The sequence below is a fragment of the Podarcis bocagei genome (assembly GCF_964188305.1).
Source record: "Podarcis bocagei genome assembly, chromosome: 1".
Classification (NCBI taxonomy): Eukaryota; Metazoa; Chordata; class Lepidosauria; order Squamata; family Lacertidae; genus Podarcis; species Podarcis bocagei.
Window position 1 is genome coordinate 1036590 of NC_138125.1, and position 23086 is coordinate 1059675.

At 47.0% G+C, this 23086-nt stretch overlaps 2 long non-coding RNA genes across 4 annotated transcripts in view; both read left to right on the forward strand.

Annotated features, from left to right (window-relative positions):
• Positions 1–23086, forward strand: part of LOC308588249 — a 665218-nt gene that overhangs the window by 311719 nt on the left and 330413 nt on the right. The gene's annotated exons all lie outside the window — the stretch shown is intronic.
• The window catches only part of LOC308588254, a 62591-nt gene continuing 61282 nt past the window's right edge, over positions 21778–23086 (forward strand). For all 3 annotated transcript variants that reach the window (XR_014008609.1, XR_014008610.1, XR_014008611.1), the window contains exon 1: positions 21778–21956. This is a non-coding gene — a long non-coding RNA (uncharacterized lncRNA). The remainder of the gene's footprint in view (positions 21957–23086) is intronic.

Genomic DNA, 23086 nt, shown 5'->3' on the forward strand with positions numbered 1-23086 from the left:
CTGTTCCACCAGGCCTTTGGTCAGGGCACAGTTTGACCCCCTCTCTCCTTCTGTAATCCTCATAGAACTCTAGCCCAATGGTTGCCATTAATTTGATTCTGAATTGATTTTAGCATGTATTTCAATTAATTGACTGTGATTTTATGAAAATTGTGCTATTTTTACGGTTGTTAGCTGCTCTGAGCCCGGCTTCAGCTGGGGAGGGAGGGATATAAATAAATTATTATTATTATTATTATTATTATTATTATTATTATTATTATTATTATTATTATTATTATTATATCTATGCCTCCTTTCTACATTGCTATACGCAAGATCAGTGCTTTTTTTCTGGGGGTACACAGGGGTACGCTTACTCCTAAACATTTTGTGGATCTTTGTACTTTTGTCCATTTACAGTATTTTCCCCATTTTGGACTATACCCCTAAACGTTTTTGGGGTTTTTTGGGGGGGAGCACCACGCAAGATGTTTTACAAGCTAAAGAAACAACAAAATATGCAACCACGATCACACATGACAATCCAATCCAATGCAAGCAAGTTATTGCAAAATTGACTTTCAGAATCACAGCTCATTTCCTGCCAACTGTTTGTTGCAAAGCGGAGTCTGGTCTATAAAAAAACATCGCTGGTAGCATTAAGTGCAATTTGCCACCAACTCATTTCCCTCCCCCCCCCCCCGATAAGGCAAATCTGCGTCGTACAAGGAGCCACGCAATGCCTCCCCTCCTCTTCTCTCACCCACACAAGGCCTGACTCTGTACCAGTTCGTTCTCTCACACTGAGTGGCATTAAGCCACAGCACAATGCACACAAAAAGCAACCCCTGCTCTCACTCTGGGAAGCAAGAAGGAAGAGGTGGCAAGGTAGAATTTTTTTTAAAACAACTATGGCACAACATGGAGATAGTGGATCGAGCAAAGTTTTTCTCCCTCTCTCCTAATGCGAGAACTCATGGAAGATTCAGGAGAGATGAGAGAAAGTCCTTGATCCTGCAGCAAAGAGTTAAACTGTGGAACTCCCTCCCACAGCTTTGAAAGAGAATTGGACAAATTCCTGGAGGAGGAGAGAGCTGTTGATGGCTCCTAGCCAGGATGGCTCTGTTCTGGCTCCACAGTTGGAGGCAGCAGGTAGACCACTGGCCTGATCCATAACCTTCTTCTGTTCTGTGGGAAGCCCAGGAAGAGAGAGTTGCTCATTGGGGCACCTGAGAAGAGGACATTTATTATTTATACCCCGCCAATTGGCGGCTTCCAACACAATATTAAAATACAGTAATGCATCAAACATTAAAAGCTTCCCTAAAGAGGGCTGCCTTCAGATGTCTTCTAAAAGTCTGGTAGTTATTTGTTCTCTTTGACATCTGGTGGGAGGGCGTTCCACAGGGCGGGCACCACCACTGAGAAGGCCCTCTGCCTGGTTCCCTGTAACTTGGCTTCTCACAATGAGGGAACCACCAGAATGCTCTCAGTGCTGGACCTCAGTGTCCAGGCTGAACGATGGGGGTGGAGACACTCCTTCAGGTAGACTGGACCGAGGCCGTTTAGGGCGTTAAAGGTCAGCACAACACTTTGAATTGTGCTCAGAAACGTACTGGGAGCCAATGTAGGTCTTTCAAGACCGGTGTTATATGGTCTCGGTGGCCGCTCCCAGTCACCAGTATAGCTGCCGCATTCTGGATTAGTTGTAGTTTCCAGGTCACCTTCAAAGGTAGTTCCACATAGAGCGCTTTGCAGTAGTCCAAGTGGGAGATAACTAGAGCATGCACCACTCTGGCGAGACAGTCTGTGAGCAGATAGGGTCTCATCCTGCATACCAGATGGAGATGGTAAACAGCTGCCCTGGACACAGAATGGACCTGTGCCTCCATGGACAGTTGTGAGTCCAAAATGACTCCCAGGCTACACACCTGGTCCTTCAGAAGCCTCTTCTGGTGTTTTTATGCTCAGAGTCCCGGGAATTTCTCAAAGTGCCCGTTCTGAGATGCCAGCACCTCCAAGAGCCAGAGATTATTGTGGGTTGGGGTAGAGGAAGGGAGAGGAAACCCCCCCAGGAGTCAACTTCTTCCCCTGTTGCAGCCATGAAACTTTCCTTCTGCGCTGGAGTCGATCCCGCTGGCTTCCGTCGTGGGGATGCAGTAATTTTCTGCCGCATGTAAAGGTTAAGGATTATTTACGAGTTTCCCTGGGGCTTTTGAGTTGACAATCTGATTGGTTCTAATCATCGTTCTATTCATTTCCTGATGCAATTAGAGTTGTTATTTGCTTTATTATGTTTACTTGAGGATGGCACAACAAAGCATTAATAGTGATTTGCTGGAGAGGCTGAGGAGGAGGGTGGGGGCTGGGAACCAGGCAGAGGTGGGGAGACAGAGCCGTGCCAGCACCAGGGCAGAGGTTTGCTGCTTCTTCCCTGGCCTGGTCAAGCTGGTCACCTTCGGGTGGGATTGAGAGCTGTCCAGTCCCTCCTCCCAGAGTTGCACTTCCCTGCACTGCAGGGGGTTGGACTAGATGACTCTTGGGGTCCCTTTCAACTCTACAGCTCTGTGACTTGATGACTCCTGTTTTATTGGGTACAATTGCTTTTTTTGGGGGGGGGATATTGGCTTATACATTACTTACTTAAGCCCCATTTATTTCCATGGGCCTACTCAAAGCATGAGTAAGTCTGATGGGGAAGAGCAGGATAAGTCCCTTAATGTGGGCTCTATACCCCACCCAATCAAAATATACATCCTTCGAATGTGCCCTCTGCACTGCAAGTTGCAGTTGTAAACTTACACGTCCATTTCTTGGCATATCCTGGATCCCCACATTCCAGTCTTTTCCTTAGCTAGACTTTGCAGACAGTTGTTTTCCCTGGATCCCTCAGTGCATGTCAGGAACCACCTGGGGCCCTGATTCCCACCTGGTCTCCTTGTTTCAGGGTTCAGGTCACCCCAGTGGAAGCCCACCTCTCTTGCTTCCTCCTTGCAGCCATCCTCTCTGTCTTTCAGAGAGCAGTGAATTCCTATTTGGCAAGATTTGAATAAATGTTGGTGACCACCTTCATCCATTTCGCATCAGCTCCTCTGCAGACTCGGCTCAGTGGGAGATGCAGCTACAGAATTCCTGATACGTCCCTCTGGTTCTTGTCAGGAGTCAGCAGGAGGCTGGGATCCTGTTGGGTCTCCAGATGCCTTCCTGGCCCACCTTCCCAACTCTTCTGGGACAGGCACTTCCCGTGACTTCTTTAATGGAATGGAATTTCCAAGGAGATGGTCGAATTGCAGAGTTGGAAGGAATCCCAAGGCTCATTGAGTGCAACTCCCTACAGTGCGGGAATCTCAGCTCAAGAAGGCTTGAGAGGCGGCCACCCAACCTTTCCTCAAAAACCTCCAAGGAAGGGGAGTCCCCCAGCTTCCAAGGTCATTCATTCCACTGTCAAACATCTCTTACTCTCTGAAAGTGCTTCCTAGTGTTTAGTTGCAATCTCTTTTCTTGAAATTTGAAACCATTGGCTTGGGTCCCACCCTCTGGAGCAGGAGAAGACAAGTTTGCTCCCTCTTCCTTGGGGCAACCATTCAGATATTTGAAGAGGGCTCTTGTGTCTCCTTTCAGCCTCCTCTTTCCCAGCTCCCTCAACCCTTCTTTTCCAGCTTGTCAATTGTTGTTGTTTGGTTGTTTAGTCGTGACCGACTCTTCGTGACCCCCTGGACCAGAGCACGCCAGACACTCCTGTCTTCCACTGCCTCCCGCAGTTTGGTCAAACTCATGCTGGTAGCTTCGAGAACACTGTCCAGCCATCTCATCCTCTGTTGCCCCTTCTCCTTGTGCCCTCCATCTTTCCCAACATCAGGGTCTTTTCCAGGGAGTTTTCTCTTCTCATGAGGTGGCCAAAGTCTTGGAGCCTCAGCTTCAGGATCTGTCCTTCCAGGGAGCACCCAGGGCTGATTTCCTTAGCTTGTCAATATCCTTTTTAAACGGGACACAGGACTCCAGAAAGGGTCTGGCCAAGGCAGGATAGGATTGATGGACCTTTCACTTCCCTTGATTATGGCTATTGTGCTACAGTATTTAGATTATATTTTTCCATCATGAGTCACTTTGTGCTCATTTGTGTTTATGTGTGAAGTTGCTGGTGTGATTGTGACTTGAATTATGGCTGTGTTTGAATGAAAGTGGCCCCGATTCAGCCAGGACCTCTGACTCTTGAGGAGGCCCATTCGGACAGGGTTGTGCTTGCCAGTGCTGCTTCTCCCTGGGCTGTCTGTCTCCTCCCTCCTCTCCACACCCCGCACTGGCTTCCCTGTGGCATCTTGCATCCGCCGTTCTAAAAATATTGTATCTATTTTGAACCAGCTCGTCCTCCCTGGATCCTCAGGAAATGATAAAATGGGAAAAATCTATTCATGCCAAAATATCTCTCTCTGTTGGATTGCAGACGTAATGTCCCTGCAGTGACATAAGTCATGGGGGATTCGATCCTCGCTAGACATGGGGGTAAACAGCAAATTGAAGCTCTCTGTCTTCTGGGATACGATCACTGTGTTCTTTGTGTTGATCAAGAGCAGTCCAATTTCCCATTTCTTTTCTCAACAAGACAGACAGTGCAGATTCTATGGACCTTTTAAAAAAGCATAATAAGTTATTGTGCATGTGAAATTTCATCCAGGATCAATCACATTCTAGTTTATTTCTCTCAGGGGTGGGGAATCTCCAGTCTGTGGGTTGATATTGGCCCACCAAGGCCTCCGGTTTGGCCCATGAGGCCACTTCCCCCAAACCATGTCCACCTGTCAATCAGCTGACAATCAGTTGTGATTCCTGCATTGCAGGGGGTTGGACTGGATGACCCCTGGGGGTCCCTTCCACACGTACAATTCTATGGTTCTGTGACATCAGATGATGGGCAGGTCTTTCCAGTGGGGCATCTGATTGGCCCATCTGAGAAGATGATGCTGGACTAGATGGGTCTTTGGCCTGACCCAACAGCCTCTTCTTATTTACAAAATGTGCCAGTCCCCATGGGCCCCACATTTAGCAAAGTGATTTAAAAGCTGACACCCCCAACGAATGTTGAGGAAATTGTTTTGATCCAACACCATCTCTGGATTTTCCACCTCCAGATTCCCCGATTCTGATTGCAAAAGTGGTTCTACCACCTTAGCAAACCCCACCCTCTTCTGACTCTTATTTCCAGACATTGTCTGGACTGCTGCGCAATCACAGCTGAGCACATTTTTCCTCCTGATTTTCCCTTACAGGTTTCCAGTGCTTAGAAAGCACATTGATTAAAACACTGTGCTGGGGAATCTGCCTTCATGACTTTGCACAATTGCAATTTAATCAGCGCTCAAAGGGGGGGGGGGAGGCTGTTGGAGCAGAAAGCTCAGTACAGGGACATCCCATTCCAGCACAGAAGGCCTCACGAAAGCAAATGCTACACTCCTTCATCTAAGAGAACTGGACTGATTGTTGTTGTTGTTCTATTTATTTATATATATCCCGCCATTTTCCATGGGCAGCCAAGGGCTCAGCCACACGTTCTAGAGAGCACAGATCCAGGCACTTTTCCACCTGACCCACACTTTCTAGGCCGGGGTCTGAGTGGTTTCCCCTGGTCCCACTCCTTCCCCAAGGAAAACTCCTCTTGAGTGCTAAATCAGAGCAAACACCAATCCAGAGAAAACCGAAATCACCATTTGCTCCAGTTTACCTCTTGGACACCTACCCCCCAACTGTACCTCTTGGACACTTACCCCCCCCCCCAACTTGCATTAGCTTGCCAAACATCTGGACAGGCTTGTCTTAAATGTCTTTATCAGGTGCCCAAAAGAGGACAGGAAAGGAACCTTCCTGGTCACTTGGCAGGGAGTTCCAAAGTGCAGATGCTGCCACACTAAATGACCAAGTTCTTCTTATAAATGTGGATCCGGTCTTATGATGATGCTGCTGCTGCTCCTGTTGTTGTTGTTTTTACAATTTTTTATTAGTTTTACATAAAAGTTATACACTGTAAACATAGCATTTCCATACATTAAAAAAGGGGGTTCTTTTGAACCTTGAAACCTCCTTCCTTCCCTTCACGGGTTCCAATTCTAAATTTTATTCCTGCATCTTTTACTGTAATCTATCTGTTATATAATCATAGTATCCAAAGGATCAGGTCTGATGTGGAGCTATAAGAGAGTGAGTTCTGCCAATCTAGGAGGGGGCATATATGGGGTAAGGTGATCTCTCGAGTAAATTGGTGCCAAGTTGTTGAGACTTTTGTACGCTATCCGTTCTTTACATTGTGCTGGAGTTCATCTCTCCTTCAGGCTGCCCCCTGCTTCGGATGGATCAGGCAATGGGTAAAATCATTGGTAAAAGGTCAAGGAGCCCTGGACAGTTAGGTCCAGTCAAAGGCAACTATGGGGTTGCAGCACTCGTCTCCGTTTTCAGGCCGAGGAAGCCAGTGTTCGTCCACAGACAGCTTTCTGGGTCATGGTGTGATGGCCTGGGATTCGGACTCGGATGCTGAACCTGAGGAATCCCAGCCTGCACAGGAGTCCCCGCCTCCAGAACCAGCTGAGCCGGGGCTGGGGCCTGAGCCTGAAGGGTCCTCACCTGTGCTGGGTCCTCAGGTGCAGGCACCAGGTGAGTCTGCTCTGGCTCCTGAGGTGATGGAGGACCCATTGCCTGCAGGTGCTCCATTCTCAGCCCTGTCAGAGGAAGCTGAGGTTGCCTCTGGGTCCGGTAACCCTCCAGCCTCTCCTGAGCTGCAGAGGCTCAGGGCAGAGAGGCGGAGGGAACTAAGTTCCCGCAGGAGGCATGCTGACCTCCAGGCCAGGAGAGGCGAGTCACCAGAGGATCGGGGCCGCCCTATGCCTTGGGGCAGATTAAAGGCAGCCAGCCCCAGTCCCAGGTTGTGGGAGCAACATTGCTGGTTGCTAGTTCCTGCCTGAACCCTGTCCTGCTTTCCTGCCTGAGCTCCTGACCCGCCCTGGCTCCCTGCTTGCAAGCCTGTTCCTGACTTCACCCGACTCCCTGTCCTGCACCCAGCTTCAGCTACTACTGACTGCCTCCACGTTGCACCTTTGACCACGGACCGGACTAGGACCTCGCCTCTTGGGTAACCCACGGGACCAGCACACATGGGGCCAGAAGGACTAAACCGCTTCTGGTGCAACGAGACACCGTGATGGAAACCAGAGCGCACAGAAATGTCATTTACCTTCCCGCCACAGCAGTCCCTATTTATCTACTTTTGAACTGCTAGGTTGGCAGGAGCTGGGACAGAGCAATGGGAGCTCACCCCATCGCAGGGATTCGAACCACCAACGTTCTGGTCAGCAAGCCCAAGAGGCTCAATGGTGTAGACCACAGTGCCACCCGTGTCCCAGTTTGATTCTGTGGGGAGATCCCTTGTCTCCCTACATTGAAGAGTTCCCCAAAGCCCTTTAGACCTCACGATGAGGCATTCATACCAGACTCTTCATTACTTTTTAACTGCAAAACTGAAACAGACCAAGACTTCACAGGAGGGAGATATTTCACTGGCAAAGGATGCCAGATCACTTGACGTAAGCATCCCACTCCTCACCATAGGGAACATTGCCAATAGCGGGGGGGGGGGGGAGCCTTCAGAACACACCCACCCTTCTTCAGCAGAGATTAGACCATGGAAGGGGGATTTCTCCTCCTCCTCCTTTTAGCAATAAGTTCTTGTGTTGTTGTTTTTTTTTTAAAAAAAAAATCAGATCAAGTTAGCATCTGAGCTCCAGAGAGAGCTAATCCCCGCATGGAAGAAATCGAAATTGAGAGCAAGATTCTCTTTGGACAATCCGCTTTTATTAGAGATGAACTGATATTTTTGGGAGGGTTTTTGTATCAGCCATTCATGGAGGGAAGAGTGAAAATGAAATGCTCTTCTCAAAAAAAGTGTGTGTCGATCAAAGAAAGACACGTTGTCTGGCATGTGTGTGTGAGGCTGGGGGAGGGTGTCCTTCAATTTCTTCTTCTTCTTCTTCTTCTTCTTCTTCTTCTTCTTCTTCTTCTTCTTCTTCTTCTTCTCAACCCTCATGGTGGCTCAGAACTACCCCAAGGCTGTTTGAATCCCTGCTGCCACATATGAGAGATGGAGCTGGGTTTTTAGAAGAGGTGGTCAAGTGTTTTCCAGCAGAGGCCAAGGATGAAACTTGTGCTGGTCTCGTGGGTTTCCGTGAGGCATGGTCTGAGTCCAGTCCGAGGTCGAGGGTGCAGTATTGAGGCCGTCTGTCAAAGTTGAAGCTGGATGCAAGGCAGGGAGTCGGGTGAGGTCAGGAGCTCCAGCAGGACAGGGTTCAGACAGGAACCGTCAACCAACGAAGTTGCTCCCGCAACCTGGGACTGGGGCTGACTGGCTTTTATCTGCCCTGAGGCATAGGGCGGCCCCGATCCTCAGGTGACTCGCCTCTCCTGGCCTGGAGGTGAGCACTCCTCCTGCAGGAACTTAGTTCCCTCCGCCTCTCTGCCCTGAGCCTCTGCAGCTCAGGAGAGGCTGGAGGGTTACCGGACCCAGAGGCAATCTCCGCTTCCTCTGATGGGGCTGAGAGTGGAGCACCTGCAGGCAATGGGTCCTCCATCACCTCAGGAGCCAGAGCAGACTCAGCTGGTGTCTGCACCTGAGGATCCAGCACAGGTGAGGACCCATCAGGCTCAAGCCCCAGCCACGGCTCAGCTGGTTCTGGAGGTGGGGACTCTTGTGCAGGCTGGGATCCCTCAGGTTCAGCATCCGAGTCCGAATCCCAGGCCATCACAAACCGTCTACAGTAATGCCAAGGACACCTCCCAGGGTGGGGTATGGACCCTCCCCATTTCCTTCACCCTTCTCATTTGGCACATTGGTGATATTTTTATTCTATGGAAAGAAAATTCAGAGCAGCTGAGTCAACTTTTGAGTCCCTTATCTCTGGGGATGTGGAGACACGTCTTCTGTCAGGATAATAGGACGATGAATATCTTAGACGTTCCAGTTTTCCAGGAAGGTGAACATCTGTCTGCCAGTTAATAAAGAAAACCCTACAGGCAGCAAAAACCTATTTATGGTTGGAAAACTCCCAGTAATGCCATATGGACATTTTTGTTTTTTATTTTACATTTGAGATGTAATTGGGCAGATCTTCAAGTTTGTAAACAGGGGGCTTCCCAATCACTGAATTATATTCCGCAAGAGAAGGTGGTGTCCCGCTAAGTCATTCCCATAGCAGACCAACTCAAATCAATGGACGTAAATCACTTTAGCCCATCGATTTCAGTTGGGCTACTCCTTGGATATCATCACCCAGGGTGTCCAAAAGTTTCAGTGATCATTTGTTGTCAACTGATAAAGTCTAAAATGCTTTATAGTCTTTCCACTCGGAGATACTGAGTTTCTTTTTCTTTCTGCTGTCTCACCTGATAATTCAGCATATTGAAGTGTAGGAATTGGTGCCTCTGGCAATATAGACTTTCCAAATGTTATTTGAGCATGGAGTAAAGTGTGCTTTCTGTGAATAATTAGATACAGAGGGGGAGTGCTTCTCGAATTCAGGATTTTATGAGCCTTGCTTAGGGCTGTTCTCTTAGTCGGGTCTCTCTCTTTCTCTCCCCCCCCCCTGAATTCATATTTAGCAATGCTGTTTTATATAATGTGTTTTTCAGGGAATTTTCCATATGATGCAGTTGCCCCCTAATGCAGAAGGTGGTGATATAACTGGCACCTGACACCTTCATTATCTAGCTCCCATTGTGTGCAGAACACGATCCTCTTCACCCTGGTCTTTGACTACACAAACTCTTCCTGGGATTGTAATTTGATTTCAATGTTGCATTTTAAAATTCTTTCAACCACCTTGGGTCCCGGTGCTGAAGCATGTATAGGAAATCAAACCAAGAACATCAGGAGAGCCTTCTGGGTCAGGCCAGTGGTCCATCTGGTCCATTATCTGGGTCTCACAGTGGCCAACCAGATCTGGCATGCGGTGAAACTTTTGTAGGGGAAGAGTTAGACCCAGATGCACCAGCTTGCTAGGGCAATGGGTGTGTGTGTGAGAGAGAGAGATCGTATGCATGACATCCCAATGTCCCAATGCCAAGCATGACAACATTGTGCCTCCCTCCCTAAGCCAAACAGAGGCTTCCCAGGCTTTAGGAAGGAAGCACCAGGCTCTAACACTAAAAGGTAAAGGGACCCCTAACCATTAGGTCCAGTCATGACCAACTCTGGGGCTGCAGCACTCATCTCGCTTTACTGGCCGAGGGAGCCGGCGTACAGATTCCGGGTCATGTGGCCAGCATGACTAAGCCGCTTCTGGCAAACCAGAGCAGAGCACGGAAACGCTGTTTACCTTCCCGCCGGAGTGGGACCTATTTATCTACTTGCACTTTGACGTGCTTTCGAACTGCTAGGTTGGCAGGAGCAGGGACCGAGCGACGGGAGCTCACCCCGTTGCGGGGATTCGAACCGCCGACCTTCTGATCAGCAAGTCCTAGGCTCTGTGGTTTAACCCACAATGCCACCCTTAGCTCTAACACTATCATACTGTAATTTACCAGGAACATTTAGGGGACTACTCTGATCTCCCAAGTCCACTGACCAGATGCCTACAAGAAACCCAGGAGAACCTCAGAAGAACCTGATGGACCAAGCCTGTAGCCTGCCTTGATCCTGTTCTTCTCACAGCGGCCAACCAGACGTCTGCAGGACACTATCAAGCCAGAACGGCACCCAGGAGCAGACCTCCCCTCCTCTGGCTTCCAGCAAGTGGCATTCGGAAGCATATTATTGTACAGTCATATCTCGGGTTGAATGTGCTTCAGGATGAGCACGTTCGAGTCGCGCTCTGCAGCAACCCGGAAGTAACAGAGCGCATTACTTCCGGGTTTCGCCACTTGCGCATGCGCAGATGCTCAAAATGACATCACGCACATGCACAGAAGCTGGGGGAAAGCGACGCGTGTGTATGCAGACATGCTCTCGCTAGTTTCATTTGCTTCCAGATGCGAACGGGGCTCCAGAACGGATCCCGTTTGGATCTAGAGGTACCACTGTATATATTAATAAGCAACTATCCTACATTTAAAAGACATCTGAAGGCAGCCCTGCTTAGGGACGTTTTTGATGTTTAATGCCGTTTTGTGTTTTTAATATTTGATTGGGAGCTGCCCAGAGTGGCTGGGGAAACCCAACCAGATGTGTGGGGTATTAATAATAATAATAATAATAATAATAATAATAATAATAATAATAATAATATTATCCTTGTCTGTGGAGGCAGAGCAGAGCCATCGCAGCTCAGTCCAGGAAATGCCTGGACTCAGTGCCCAAAGTGTCTGCTAGACTGGTGACTGGGAGCGGCCGCTGAGACCATATAACACTGGTCTTGAAAGACCTACATTGGCTCCCAGTACGTTTCCGAGCACAATTCAAAGTGTTGGTGCTGACCTTGAAAGCCCTAAATGGCCCAGTAGACCTGAAGGAGCATCTTCATCCCCATCATTCAGCCCGGACGCTGAGGTCCAGCTCCGAGGGCCTTCTGGCGGTTCCCCCCCTGTGAGAAGTGAGGTTGCTGGGAAGCAGGCAGAGGGCATTCTTGGTGGTGGCGCCTGCCCTGTGGAACGCCCTCCCACCAGATGTCAAAGAGAAAAACAACTACCAGACTTTTAGAAGACATCTGAAGGCAGCCCTGTTTAGGGAAGCTTTTAATGTTTAATAGGTTATTGTATTTTAGTGCTTTGTTGGAGGCCGCCCAGAGTAGCTGGGGAGGCCCAGCCGGATGGGCGGGATATAAATAATAACATATTATTATTATTATTATTATTATTATTATTATTATTATTATTCCTTCTCCCAGTGCGGGGCTTCCTGGTTCATGAAGAGGAGGAAGAGGAGGAGGAGGAGGAAGAGGAGGAAGAGGATCCTGTGTCCTTTCTTTGGGGATGTGCCCCTCCCCACCTGCTACTCAAGCAGGCTGCCATTTCCTAGATCTCAGGAATCAGGCGCCAAGCCCAGTATGGTCACGTCTGGCATGCTGTAACTAACCTCCGCATCCCTTTAATTACCTTCCTTCCATCTTGGTCCCCACCCCCACCCCCTCTTTTTCGGTCTCTCTCTTTAATTGCCGCTGCATAATCGTCTCCAGAGAAAAAACATCTGCGGTTTTTATTGATCGCTCGTTTCCTCGGGGAGGATTTTGCATTGTACTGCTGCGTAATTTAATTTCTTCCTTTTCCTTCCGATACCCACCACAGTCTTGAGTGGTTTTTCAGTCTCTCTCTCTCTTGGAAGGGGGAGCAAGTAGTGCAAAAGGACTTTCTCGTTCCCAGAAGCTCTTTCTCTCCATCCTGCTGCAAGACGCCCCCTCTGGGCCCAGAAAAGATCCTGCCGGGAAGAGGGAAACCCCCTCTTTCCCATCTTCGCCTGCCTGCTCTGTTTGCATGTGCAGGATCGGTGCAGCCGCCTGTGGAGAACGGTGCCCGATTCTGATCCCCTCCCCTCAAAACAGATACTGCATTTGGAAAATGAAATATACTCGGAGTCGAGAGTGGATTTCCTGCTCTTTATTCCGCTCATACTGGTGAGGAGGAATGGAAGTTCCCCCAAGAATGTCTGCTTTATATACATTATTTACACAATGGGCCCCATGTGATTGGCTAATTCCGGGATTCTCCTGTAGGCCAATCAGGTTGCGGATTCACTTCCACCTGGAGCTGGATTGGGTGGCTCCTGTGGACCAATCAGATTGCTGCATTCTGGATCCCATTGTTCTAGGACCAATCAGATTGCTGCATTCTGGATCCCATTGTTCTAGGACCAATCAGACTGCTGCATTTTGGATGCTATTTAACTCAGTACATAACAGAAAAGGTTCAGAAAAGGACCGTCGAAAGGATTGAGTGGAGGGACTCCCATGAGGAAAAGAGACTTTAGAGATAAGGAGAATGAGAGTTTGTAAAATGAGTGAAGTTTGTAAAACGATGTGGCAAAAAGTTTTTCTCCCTCACAATACTAGAACTCAGGGACATCCAAAAAAAAAGCTGAAAGTTGGGGCTACGTAGCACACAGTTAAACTCTGGAACTCCCTGCCACAGGAGACAGGGCTGGCCACCAATCTGGGCAGCTTTAAAAGAGGATTGGATAAATTCATGGAGGAAGAGAGAGTTGAGGGTCATGGAGGGCTCCTCCTGGCCAGGATGACTATCTCTCTCCCTTCACAGTCAGAGACAGCAATGGTTCTGAATCCCAGTTGCTGGAAACCACAAGAGGGGAGAGTTACTCTTGGGTTCAGATCCTGATTAAGGGTTTCTCACAGGCATCTGGCTGAGGATTGTGAGAAGAGGGAGCGGGCCTTTGGGCTGACCCAGCAGCCAGTTCTTCCTATATTCTCTTTTATATTTTAAATCTTTATTGGAAATTTTATTTACAACATAACATAACCCCCCACCCCCCAATACAGAAACCCACCCTCATTAAACGTGTACAGTGGTGCCCCGCAAGACGAATGTCTCGCAAGACGGAAAACCCACTAGACGAAAGGGTTTTCAGTTTTTGAGCTGCTTCGCAAGACGATTTTCCCTATGGGCTTGCTTTGCAAGACGAAAACGTCTTGAGAGTGTTCCGATTTTTTTTCGCTCCCCCCCTTTTTCTAAGCCGCTAAGCTGCTAATAGCCTTTTAGCCACTAAGCCGCTAAGCCTTTAATAGCCGCTAATCCGCTAAACCGCTAATAGCGCTAAGCCGCTAAGCCGCTAATAGGGTTGCTTCACAAGACGAAAAAACCGCTAGACGAAGAGACTCGCAGAACGGATTATTTTCGTCTTGCGAGGCACCACTGTACATAACAATGAGCATAACATACAACAATACAAACAACCAAATAAGAGACTTCCTTTATCCTGTATCTGGCCTCCTTATTTACTTCTTATAAGCTGTTTCCTTTATGAATAATTATTAAGATTTTTCTAATTATAACTTAAACATCCACAAAGTCTCCTGCAGACATTAATCAAAACAAGTGTTTTTTAGGGCACTGTTTTGTGAAGTCTTCTCTGCATTTCCCCCATGCTTTTCGAAACTCTTGTCTAGTGTGAGCTCTCATTGCCTCTGTTAATCTAGCCAGTTCAATATACTCTAACAGTTTGTCTTGCCATTCCTTTTTTGTTGGCACAGTTTCTTTTTTCCAGTTTTTAGCAATTAGGATCCTTGCCGCTCCTGTGACATAGAGGAATATTTTCTGATCTTCTCTTGCTATACCTGTGTCTGTTATTCCTAGTAGAAAAGCTTCTGTATTATTTATAAAGTTATACTTTATATCCTATATTCTCATGCTCCACTTGCTGGAGACTATTATCGTCATAATATTAATTTATATTCTGCCTTTTCCCCAGATCACCACTGAAGGCTGTTTCAACCAATGCAGATACAATGCAGAAAGCTAAAAAACATATAAAAGACAATCATAAAAAGTAATTAAACTGTAAAAGGATCGACACAATAGAAAACACAAATCTATGCAGATAATAAAAACAGCATGGCAGTATCAAAAGGAAAAAAGAAAAGAAACACTCACTTTTCAAAGGCCTGTTGGGATAAAAAAAAAAGGTATTTGCTTGCCAGGGGAAGCACAGCAAGGAGGGAGGCAGTCCGGCTCCTCTAGGCAGGGAGTTCCAAAGTTGCCTGGGAGGAGCCACCACTGAGAAGTCCCTCTCCCACATCCCCACCAAATGATCCTGTGGGGTGCTAGGGCCAAGAGAAGGGCCTCCTCAGAAGATCTCCCAGCCAGGGCAGAGGTGGATTTAAGGCAGCACAACTGGCTCCCCCAACTGGTGCCACTGGGCATCACAGCTATGACTTGGTGCATGCGCAGAGCGGAAGGTGAGAGGCAGAAGGGGGCCTATTTTGGCCTCACACAGGGTGCTGCTGAAATTGGAAAAAGTCTTCCCCCGCTACGGGGATGAGCATTTACTGTTCCCAACTCTCATCCTGTGGAAAGCCATCTACTGTATTTTTTGCTCCATAAGACACACTTTTTTCTTCCTAAAAAGTAAAGGGAAATGTCTGTGCGTCTTGTGGAGCGAATGTGTGGTCCCTGGAGCTGAATTGCCCAGGGGCAAAAAGCAGATCGTGCTTTTATTTTTAGAAAGAGGGAAGAGGGTGTTGAAATGAAGCCACTGATCATTTACCAATCGGGGAGAGAGATAAGGGACGCTAGCGGAGGCTGCCTGGGAGAGGGGAGGTAAAAGCCCATGGATCCTCAGGATTTTTACATTGGGTCACCCCAAATTCAGCATCAGATCACACAGCATGTCCATGGCTACAGCCTGCACTAAAAAAATCACGCACCCACTGTTCCCTGGGGCTGCAATGGCGCAAAAATATGGTTACAAAGCATGGATCCACATGGATCCTCAGGATTTTTGCATTGGGTCACCCCAAATTCACCATCAGATCACATGTCTCTGGCCACAGCATGAACCACAAAAATCATACATCCACTCTTTCATTCAGAATATATTTTTTTCTTGTTTTCCTTCTCTAAAAACTAGGTGCGTCTTATGGTAATTAGATTTTAATTTGATCCTGACTTGTTTTCAGGAGGTAATTTAATTATTGTTTGGTTTTATACTAATGTTATATATTTGATGTTAGCTGCCCTGAGCCTGGTTTCAGCTGGGGAGGGTGGGATACAAATAAAAGTATTATTATTATTATTATTATTATTATTATTATTATTATTATTATTGGTGTGTATGAGGGAATACAGTCATTGCAGAGGGTTGGACAAGCCTTGGGATCCCTTCCATCTCCACAATTCTGTGATTCTGTGAATAAGCAACAACCGTGCCCAGTTCTTAAATGGGAGAGGCAAGAAGGGAGAGAAGAAGAAGGACTTCCGGCTTAGCGCGATCGGCTAATGGCGGGTTCCCTCTGAGCTCCGGAGGGAATCGGCTCCGTAGGATCGGGTCTTGCCGCTGCGGCGACGCGGGGACCCTTAAAAATCACAGGCAGGGAAGCCTGTGAACCTGGTGACTCGGCGGGCACCATTTGCGCCCCCCCCGACCCGTGAAGGAGCCTTTTTAAAGGCTTCGGAATGGGAGACGGGGTGAGTGGCATGGTGCTTTGAGTCGACTGCTTCTCCTACGGAGTGAAGCCGCATGCCATGGTCGGAGAGCGCTGACTTCTTCTTGTGAACAATTGGACCCTACAGCAGCAACCCGTGAGTAGTACGGAAATTGGACTTTTAAAGGAAATTTTTTGTTGAATTAGGCATGATCGGGGAAGACGTAAACAGGAAGTCCGTCTCCCCGTCTTATAAATAATCTAAAGCAAGGACTAACTAACTAAGGTCGAGAGGATTTTTTCCTTCTTATTGGGCAAAAGATATTAATTTCACAATTTGGCGGTTTAAGTAATTTCTACTGGAGGATAAGAGTCAATTTTTGGAGCTGAAGTGTCACCCCTCCCGGACCCGGGAGTGATCCGCGAGAAAGCCTGCTGGAGAGATATTGAAGAGCTTGACAGCTGTCAAACTAGCTGTCAAGACGGAAAAAGCGATCTTTGTTTTCTATCTCTGTTGGATATATTTGTTACAATTTGGTTATATTTTGTTGAAAACAAGGAAGAACTGATACAAACTAACTTGATTTTTGGATTTGAACTGGATGGAATACTAAGTAACTAAAATCCCTCTAGAGGGGGTTTCGGGACATTACAAGAATGGCTGAAGGAGGGAAAACTCAAGCTAAATTGGACAGAATTTTCTTTCTCTTGGGAAAGTTACAAGGCCAAATTGATGTTTTGGCTACTAACGTTGCAACCCTGGACTTAACAGTAAACAAGTGCATTGAATTTGATAAGGATTTGATCCGGGAAGTTCATGCAGCTGGACAAGAGGAGAAAGTTGAGAACTTTGAGAGTGTGGAGAAAGAGACATATGTTGTTTCTGAGGAAAGGGAAGGAGGAGATGTGGTGTTGCAGATGACAAAGGAGAGCCAGAGTCCTGACATGATGGCTACAAAGGAAAACAAGAATTGGATGATGAAAATCTGGTCCAAATTGGAGACTGAAGAATGGAGAGATCTCTATATGTGGAGATCTGAAGATCTAAGGATTACAAATTTGATTAAGGTGAAAGCTGGAGCTTTGTGGACATTTGGACTTGAAAGGAATAAGAAACAAGATTTGGGCTCCACTTTTAAGCATGGAGGTCTGGCTGGAGGAAGCATTGTCCCCATCGGATTAGAGCATCTCCGAGATTTGGTGTTTAATATTAAGGACTATCAAAAAATCCAGCAGAGAGGAACTGAGAGACAATTAAGGGCCTCAGATGTGAGATCTCCAGGCTGATAGCAGACTAAGACTGATGGACATTTGTTGGGGATTGAAACCGGGAAAGGGGATGGGGTGGGGTTTGGGGATCCAAAGTGTGTACAAATATAATTTGTCTTTTTCTTTTATTCTGTTTTGATATCAGTATGAAAAGTGGGGAATTCATGGAAAGGAATTTGGGTCGACTTTAGAAAAAAGGACTTAAGAATGAGGACTGAGGTATAAATTTTGAGGTTTATAAGGTAAAATTGGTTTTTAAAAATGAATTAAGTATAAAAAGATTAAAAAATGGGTATAAGAACTTGTTGGATTTACAATTCGAACGGGAATATAAGAAGGGGAGGTGTGGGGAAGTCAGGGAAAGATGTTATTGAAAATAAGGATTGCAAATTGTATATATTTTTAATTTTTCTTTTTCTTTTTTCTTTTTGGCTTTTTAAAAAGGAAAATTCCTAATAAATATTTAATAAAAAAAAAAGAAGGGAGAGAAGAAGGAGGCCCCTTCGCAGCAGAAGCTGCCTGCAAAACCTCCCTGGGGCTCCTTCTTGACCCCTCGCCTGATGAAAAGACCAGTTGCTGCCGTAACAAGTTCCATTTTAATATGAGCAAAAATGAAATTCAGGCTGCCAGGCATCAGACAACCGCAGGCCGTTCTGTTCATGCGCAAAAGACAGTGCTCTCTGCGCTGGAAAGGGGGAGCAGGAGAAAGAGGTGCGATTTTGCAGGGCCTTTTCCCTCCGCGTGAAATACTTTTCTGGTTGTCGTCTAAGTGACATTGGCTGTCACTCAGGCAACCCGAGTTAAGAAGAATATTGATAAGCTGGCAGGTGTGCAGAGGAGAGCGACCGAGATAATCAAGAGCCTGGAAACCAGACTCCTATTTCTGAAGAAGGGTCGAGGGAGTTGGGAGAGAAGATACGAGAACCACTTTCACATACCTGAAGGGTTGTCACACGGAAGGGGGAACAAGCTTGTTTTCTGCTGTTCTAGAAGGTGGGGCCAGAACCAATGGATTCAAGTTATAAGAAAGGAGATTCTGACTCCATTTGAGGAAGAACTGTCCAGTAGTAAGAGATGTTTGACAGTGGAAAGGACTCCCTTGGAAGGTGGTGGACTCTCCTTTGAAGCAGGGGTTGGATGGCCAGCTGTCAGGGATGCTTTAGCTGAGATTCCTGCACTGCAGGGGATTGGACTAGATGGCCTTTGGGTCCCTTCCAGCCCTACGATTCCATGATTCCATTATGCTGTTATTCTCTGCCTGCTGGGAGCAGTGCCGGATTTACGTATAAGCTAAACAAGCACTGTGGGTTAAACCACAGAGCCTAGGGCTTGCCGATCAGAAGATTGGCGGTTCGAATCCCCGCAATTGGGTGAGCTCCTGTTACTCGGTCCCTGCTCCTGCCAACCTAGCAGTTCCAAAGCATGTCAACGTGCAAGTAGATAAATAGGTGGGAAGGTAAACGGCGTTTCCGTGCGCTGCTCCGGTTCGCCAGAAGCGGCTTAGTCCTGCTGGCCACATGACCCGGAGGCTGTACGCCAGTTCCCTCGGCCAATAAAGCGAGAAGAGCGCCGCAACCCCAGAGTCGGCCACAACTGGACCTAATGGTCAGGGGTCCCTTTACCTTTACTAAACAAGCTATAGCTTAGGGCCCCACTCTCTTGGGGACACCCAAAAAAATTAAAGGGGGGGGGGGAAACCTGGATGTACATCTCCAGAATATAACGTAAAAAACAAATGAAATAAAACCTACATCCAGCAACAGTGTTTTGTGTTGTGTGGGCTCCAATGGTGTAAGTCATGGGCCCCGCCTGCTAGCCTGCTCCCTCAAATATCCCTGGTTTGCTCCTTTCTAGATATTGGGTGCCTACATTCTGTATGTTCAAATGGCTTGAGCTACCTATGAGGTCCATAAATTACCATATAGCATATATTCAACACAAAAACAGCAGCCATGGGTTGGTGGCAAACAACAGCTGGACATAGAAAGGGCCCCATTACCTTCAGGAGCTGAGGGCCTCATCAAACCCAGATCCGGCCCTCGCTGGCAGGTATCTTCCCCAAGCTAGAGGAGCAGAGGAGCAGGCTTCCAATATATACGGCCACACTTTTATTTTAAATATATACGGCTACACTTTTATTTTACAGTACAGTGGTACCTCGGGTTACAGATACTTCAGGTTACAGTCTCCACTAACCGAGAAATAGTAATTCGGGTTAAGAACTTTGCTTCAGGATGAAAACAGAAATCGTGCAGAGGCAGTGGGAGGCCCCATTAGCTAAAGTGGTGCTTCAGGTTAAGAACAGACCTCCAGAACGAATTAAGTTCTTAACCCGAGGTACCACTGTACGTAGTTGTCCTCCTCCACCGGGACAGGGCAGGGGAGGAGAGTCCTTCGAAAAGCATCCCTGCTGTGTGGTTGTCATTGTGGTTCCCACCTTTCGATGGTCGCAGGCTCTGGAATAACAGCAAATGCAACTCAGGATCTCTCTTCCACTTGATAGATGGGGTGGAGTGGGGGAGAGAGAGATGAGGAAATTTTATACTCCGTAAAGGAGCCCTCAATGGAAAGCGGAGAATAAATTCTTAGGCAGCAGCTCCATTCAGAGGTTTGTAGTGGTTAACAAATGGCACATTTGGCCTCAAGAAGAACATAACCCAAGTTATCTCCTTAACATTTGACCTCCCCTGAAGGTCCGAAAGGGGTCTGCATTTCGGGAAGGGATGGCTGATTTCATGAACTGACGGGGGCCACTGCTGTCTCCAGACTAAATAATCCATGTCTTCATAGAGTTGTGGAGTGGGAAGGGACCCAAAGCGTCATCTAGTCTGACCCCCTGCGGGAGCTGTATGTTGTTGTACCAACGCAACCCTTCAGAGGTGATCTGGCTCGATAAGAAAACTGGGCAGGCCTTCACTGCTGTGGAGCGAAAGGAAAGCCTAACAGTCAAACGTTTCGTTTATAGGTTAAATGCAGCATCAAAGAGAGAGATGAAACATTCATGCCCAAATCTCGGATCCCTCCCTCGGTGGCTCCTCGCACAGCCTGCAGCCTCCTCTCCACGTGCACAGAGTGAACTCCCTGCCTATTGTTTGCCTTGAAGTCTTCATCCAAACGGACGTCCCCATTAAACAAAAAGGGCTAAACTGCACTCAGAGACTCAGATGTGAAACGCGGCGCAGCCTCCCAATCAGTTCATTAAGTCTGAATAAACACATGGAAATTAATATTCAACTTTCATTCTCATATAGCCAAATTAGAAGCCAGCAAAGAGGGAAAGAATGTAATCTAATTAAACTAATGAGAGTTGTGCTAATAAATTGCCCACCATTAATTCTTTATTGCAGCAGGAGCGGCTCGTGAAGGAGACGTCGGCAGCCCCACCGACCCGCCCCTGACGCAGGGGGGCTTCGAAATCAGTTGGTTCTCCCATCAGCTTTGCATGTCCCCCAACCGCTTCAAGGAAAAGCCAGAGATCTGCAAGGCGTTGGAGCTGAGGAGTCCCACTCCCAGAGCTCAGTTGCTCCTTATTTTTAGAGAAACATTCACCAACCCCTTGTTTTTATTCCATTAAATTGTTGTTGTTGTTTTAAAGCACCTGAAAGTGGTTTACCAAAAGATAAAACAATAAAATCCATTAAACAATGACAATACTTCAAACACGTACAAAAAGTTAAAATTCACACCGGCATTTCTACGCCTCTGGGTAGGATGCTTTTAGCAGCTGCCAAAAATGAATCAAGTTGCCAGCTTGATCTCAATAGGCAGGGAGTTCCAAAGTGGAGGCGCTGGGAAGCACCGGAGGAGAGAGTTGCGCTTGGGCTCAAACCCTACAGGGGGGATTTCCGCTGTGGCATCTGGTCGGCCACTGGGAGAACAGGAGGCTGGACTTTGGGCCTGACCCAGGAAGCTCTTCGTTAAGTCGATAGAAAACTCTGTTGGAGAGGGAGGTGTTCCTTCTCTGCTCCTGATCTCGAACGTGGATGCCATGGAACGAGAAGCTGCCAGTTAATTTTGCTTTACTTGTTTCTTGTTTCATTGCATTCATATTGTCTTTTTTCATCCATGGAGTCAGGGGCGTCTAATCCATATTTTACTAATATTTTACTGGATATAAAACTGGATATTTCATGTTTTTTCATGTTTTTAATATTAGGTTGGGAACCACCCAGAGTGGCTGGGGAAACCCAGCCAGATGGGTGGGGTATGAATAATAAATTATTATTATTATTATTACTACTACTACTACTACTACTATGTTTTTATATAAGCTGTAAGCCACCCACAGTGGCTGGGGCAACCCGGTCAGATGGGCATGGTACAACTAAGTTTTTTGTTTTATTATTATTATTATTATTATTATTATTATTATTATTATTATTATTATTATTATTATTATTATTATTACTACTACTACTACTACTACTACTATTACTATTACTATTATTGTTATTATCTACAGGTGTTTTTTCCTCGTGCTTACCTTCCTTCCAAAGTGGCTGGGCACTTTCATTTCCAGACAGAGAGAGAGAGCGACAGAGAGCAGGAGGGATTCAGCATCCATTTCTGAACCATGGAGTAACTTTTGCTATTAGGCTACAAATACAAGACTTTTCACCCGGGAACACAGAGCTGACGAAAGAGGTACATTTCCCCGCTCTGTTAAGCTAAGTGTAAACCCAACCAGTAACCCAAACAGGGACAAACTGAGCCACAAAAAAATATCCAAAGACGAACGGATCTGCCTCTTGCAAAGAGCGCGGCTGGGAAGCAGAACCATTCTGAGCATTTGGGTGAGCCTAACTGGGTCACAGGGATCCTTTACGCATCCTGCTCAGAGACTCAGCTGGGATCTGGCGCTCTAAAGCTAGATCATCCCGCCTCCTCTCGGCTTCTGCTGCTTGGCTTGCAAAATCCCCCGAACCGCCTTTGTTGTGCGGAGTCGCATTTGTGATGCTCCGAGTGTCTCCATGGAAAACTTTCAAGTCTGGCAGGCAGGCTCAGCCGAAGCCTCAAGGACCTGGTGGAATTTCCCCATTTTGACTTACAATCGATAGGGGCAGCGCAGCAGAAGGGGGGGGAGAGGAGGAGGCCTGGTTTGCTAAGTAATGTTTTTTAAATGATCCGATGTTTTTATGCCTCTGCTAGAAACCGTGGCGTGTCGAAGGGAGGTGTGGGGAAGGGGGCCAATCCAACAGAAATTTCTTTTCATAGAATCATTGCATTGCAGAGTCATTAGAACTGGATATGGAACAACTGATTGGTTCAAAATTGGGAAAGGGGTATGGCAAGACTTTATATTGTATCCCTGCTTATTTAACTTATATGCAGAATTCATCATGCGAAAGGCTGGGCTGGATGAATCCCTAGCCGGAATTAAGATTGCCAGAAGAAATATCAACAACCTCAGATATGCAGATGACACAACCTTGATGGCAGAAAGTGAGGAGGAATTAAAGAACCTTTTAATGAGGGTGAAAGAGGAGAGCGCAAAATATGGTTTGAAGCTCAACATCAAAAAAATGAAGATCATGGCCACTGGTCCCATCACCTCCTGGCAAATAGAAGGGGAAGAAATGGAGGCAGTGAGAGATTTTACTTTCTTGGGCTCCATGATCACTGCAGATGGTGACAGCAGCCACGAAATTAAAAGACGCCTGTTTCTTGGGAGAAAGGCGATGGCAAACCTAGACAGCATCTTAAAAAGCAGAGACATCACCTTGCCAACAAAGGTCCATGCAGTGGTACCTCGGGTTACATACGCTTCAGCTTAC